This window comes from Marmota flaviventris, chromosome 8 (assembly GCF_047511675.1).
Source record: "Marmota flaviventris isolate mMarFla1 chromosome 8, mMarFla1.hap1, whole genome shotgun sequence".
NCBI classification, from domain to species: Eukaryota; Metazoa; Chordata; class Mammalia; order Rodentia; family Sciuridae; genus Marmota; species Marmota flaviventris.
The window spans coordinates 25,379,891-25,384,552 of record NC_092505.1 but is presented as its reverse complement, the minus strand read 5'-3'; the positions used below and the strand labels follow the sequence as shown (position 1 = coordinate 25,384,552).

General features: G+C 36.5%; 1 non-coding gene across 1 annotated transcript; it reads right to left on the bottom strand.

Annotated features, from left to right (window-relative positions):
• Nucleotides 1–4,259: 4,259 nt before the first annotated feature.
• LOC114087843 (U6 spliceosomal RNA) lies at nt 4,260–4,368 on the bottom strand. Its single transcript, XR_003581902.1, has one exon. It is a non-coding gene; the product is annotated as a U6 spliceosomal RNA (small nuclear RNA).
• Between the last annotated feature and the right edge of the window lie 294 nt (nt 4,369–4,662).

The window sequence follows — 4,662 nt, the reverse complement described above, 5'->3', positions numbered from 1 at the left end:
CATTTGACCCAACTATCCCTCTCCTTGGTATATACCCAAAGGATTTAAAAACAGCATACTACAGGGACACAGCCACATCAATGTTTATAGCAGCACAATTCACAATAGCTAAACTGTGGAACCAACATAGATGCCCTTCAACAGATGAATAGATTAAAAAAATATGGCATATATACACAATGGAATTTTACTCAGCAATAAAAGAGAATAAAATCATGGCATTTGCAGGTAAATGGATGGAGTTGAGAAGATAATGCTAAGTAAAGTTAACCAATCCCAAATAACCAAATGCTGAATGTTTTCTCTGATATAAGGAGGCTGATTCATAGTGAGGTAGGGAGAAGGAGCATGGGAGGAATAGACGAACTCTAGACTATAGTGCAGAGGGGTTGGAAGAGAAGAGGGGGGCATGGGGTTATTAATGATGGTGGAATGTGATAATCATTATTATCCAAAATACAGATATGAAGACATAAATTGGTGTGAATTATACTGTGTATACAACCAGAGACATGAAACATTGTACTCTATGTGTGTAATAAGAATTATAATGCATTCCACTGTCATATATAAATTTTTTAAAAAATGAAAAAAAAAATAAGTATGGGTTTTTTCCCAGATATAAAATTGTAACAGTGTCTTCATTTATTCCTCTCCTCTTTTCATGACATTGTCTCCTGTAGAATTGATCTTTTATTTTCCTTTCCTTTTCCAATAATCTAGTAAACCTATCCAAAATGAAGCAATGTGATGAATTTTGGTAATACATGAATGAATGAAACAGTTTTGCTGCCTTTCATGAGCTCACCATTAATTGGTATTCTGTGGTTTCCGAACATATACTGATTGGTAAAAACTAAGAGAATACATCAAATTATGATGGGTTTCGTGTGTTCACGCATGTGTAGTAAGGAGCTTATATTTTTATTATTTTAGAAATGAGGGTAAATAGGGGTATAAGCAGAAAAATGGCATGGTACTACTAGACTTTTTGAAAGGAAGGTCAGAATGAAATGTGATTACTGCACTGCTTAAGAGCAGTTAGGAAATCAGGGAGGGGACTTTCATAAGAGAACAGTCGATGTAAGTGAACCAAGTCAAAACAGAGCTGCTGGGGGAATGAGATCAAGAAATAAATCTGAGCAAAATTGGCAGAGCAATGAAATTTTTCACCATCAAGTGAAAGTTTTAAGTGTAATGCAAAAGTCACAGAGTGCAAGGGATGCCAGAGAGGAACCCAACCAGGTCTGGTCAGGGACAGAGCAGGTGATACCTGAGAGAGTGCTCTCAGAAAAAAAGAATTAGAAAAGAAGGGAGGCACAGAAACAGGTTGTGGCAGCAGGGATCTCCTGACACCAGAGATGCCTTAAGAAAAGTCAAGTATACCAGAAAGAAAATGGCTCCTGATTTGTTTCACAATTGCTGGCAGAGTTGCTGGTGTAACCAGTCCAGCAAGAAGTGAGGTGTGAGGGAAGCAGCCAATGGAACCCTCTGGTTAGCATTGCCTTCTTCTTTTTTTTCTCTAAATATCTTTCATACAAAACTTTCATACAAAGCTTTATGCCTGATGTTTACAAGTGTCCTGTGACATTTGATTGAAGTGTTTTTTTTCCTTCTTTTTTTCCCCTGAAGGAAAGGGAACAGGAGAAGAATTAATTTTGTAAGGTATAATCTATGTAATAGCTTCCAAATTGTTTTTGCTTAGATATTTATATATTTTTCTGATCACATGTTGTCCTTAGAATTAATTTTGTTTCTCTAAAAGCTTTAAAGTTAATTAATTTGACTATGAATGGGGGCAAAATGACAAACAAGAAATCAATTACCCAATCTAATTAAATAGCAACTAGGATCCGAAAAACAGCTTTTTATTGAAAATTTTAGAATTAGAATCATAGCACTTTATTTGTTCTGTTAACTGTAAGTTTAGTTCTGACCATTTGGATGTAGAATCAAGGAGCTCAGGAAAGCAGTATGTTGCCCAAGATTAACTCTTTAGGTTTTTCTAACTTGATAGGTAGTATTTCAGTAACAGGATAGGTCTACACAGTCTCAGCAGTATAACCAGGCTGGCCTTAGAGCCAGTGGTTGAAAGTATTAACTCAAATTATGTGGCTCTGATTCTGGTAAGCTTGCCTTTCTTGGCAATATCCTTTGATGGAGAATTTCTCCTAGGTAGTCCCATATATCCTTATCTAAAGCCTGGTGATAGGAGGTAAATGTAATCTTCACATGTGAAGTGTAAGGGAAGTACTCTATTTTGTGTGGGAGTTTTCAGGACCAATATTTTACCCATATAAATATTACTTTGCTACCGTAAGAATTTTGGCTCCAAAATGGAGGAGATTTTTGGAAACAAGGAGGGTGTAAAGGGAAAATTGACTGGGGAGGCTGGACTTTCCACACTTCTCAAGCTGCAGCATGTAACATGTTTTCACTTTCTGCTCATCTAAGACTCAGTTGATCTCAAAGACAGTCCTCTTGGCTCTTGTTCTTGGCTGGACTCTGTTATTTTATGTGGCTATTACATATTTGACCACACTTTGCCTCTAATTAAGCCTCTAATTTATTTTTCTTGATTGAACTTGTTACCATTCTGCCTTCCTAAGGCTTTTTCTGGGGCCCAGGTAGATGTAGCCACCTGACAGCTGCAGCAATGACTTGAATGGATGGAGTCTGTTTACAATGTAGGGACCATGCATCATTCCAAGGATGATCAAAAACAGGATTCCAGTTTAGCTCTGGCCTTACAAAAGATCCTCCCTTGAGGAACACATACTTGCCCCTTAAAAACAGCTTCCTAGGACCAGACCTGAGCTTTTACCACTTCTATGCAAGACAGGCAGCCTATGTTTTTACTTTCCCCCATGTGTGCCTTTTCTCCATTCTGGTGCATTTTACTTCTTTTCTTTACTTCTATCTGAATCAAACTAATACTTTCCACCCATTGCAGCTTTTCCAACCTTATGTGCCATTACCTCCAGGTTAGAGAGATCTTCTTCATTGTGCTGTAAAGTGTCTACTTAAATGGACTTAGCAAAGCCCTCCACAGCCATTCACAAGAAGGCTTTCCATGCCAGCCCTTCATGAGCTATGCCCTCTCTTCCTTCCAAACTCTTGTTCTAATCTTTGTAAAAACTTTAAAAATTATGTAAGTTCCCCTCTCCCTATCTCTCATCTCCATATTTGCTTCCTTTATATCTGTGTTTTCTGTTTTACCAAGATCTTTAAAGGACAGCACCCAGACTGCATTCTTTATATATTTATACAAACAACAGAAGATGTTGAACTGGGTCCTCTTCACCCACCTGTCGTCTTAATTCCTGAGCTTAAGATTTTTACCTGTGCATTATGAGTCCTTGCTCAGCTTCCACTTTTCATTAGTGACCAAGCTCACTGACTGTGTAGTTTTTATCTGTTTGCTTCCTTCTTGTTTCTGTTTCCTTCATTTTTTGCTTTAATTTTTTTAAGTGACCTCATTGAATTCCCTACTTGTTCACCCATTTGTCCACCCACATTCTGGGCTGCAGTAAGATACTTTCTGGCTCTCCTGCTGTTGCCTCAATCCTTTGGGACCCATCCAGACAGGGAGGGTCTCAGACATGAGTTATTTTAGATGGTCTGGGAAAATCTAATTAAGGGACACAATAGTAGATGCTGTGGGAGGGCATTTGTCGCTGATTGAAAAAGATGACTCTTGCCATATGCTCTCAAAGCAGAAACAAAGGCTTACTGCATACATGAACATGGTTTTATATATGTATTTTAAAACCTTTCCTCTGGGTCTGCATAACAGGACAGAAGTAAAGAAACAGAGTAGTGAAGAAATTTGAAAAGAATTTTATTTGGAAAGAATCCTTCTAAGTACTGTTTAGCTAGACTTTGGAGAGTAAATACCCTCAAATAAGATGAGCGCTTCAAGATTTGTGATAAAAAGATTGATGTGGTTGATAATATATCTAAGCTGTAACAGCTACTTCTCCTTTTGATTAATGTTTTCCTTTTGTTAAAAATACATTTAAGTGTTTTTTTAATTTTAGAAAGAAAAGCAAAAGAAGCAAAAATCTATGATTCTATCATACAAAAATGGCAGATGCTATCAACATTTTGATACTTGATTTTTGTATTTTGTTTGTTTTTTTTACAAAATCATACTCATACATTGTCTGGAGTCATACATTGTCTGGAATTGGGATTTGTTGTTTGTTTATTTGTTGATATATATATATATATATATATATATATATATATATATATATATATATATGGAATGCTTCACCAATTTGCATGTTATCCTTGCACAGGGGCCACAATAATGTTTTCTGTATCATTCTAATTTTAGTATATATGCTGTGGAAACTGAAGTTTTTTTTCTTCCTGTTTTTACTTACTTAAAGTTCACATCTCATGACTCTTAAATAATCACTACATGGATAAAATATAATAGAGCACAAGAATTGGTCTATTCCATTTCCAGTTTTGTGGGCAGTTACAATGAAAGAATTCTTGATATAACATTCCTGGGAATCGCTCCCCCTCTCTGGGTCTCTGGGTAAGTGTCTTTCTCTCTGAAAGGGCTTTTCTCCCATATGTTATCATATTGGACTCTCAGAATAAACTCAGATAAATGTTCAAATGTCACCACACCAGAGACATTTTCCT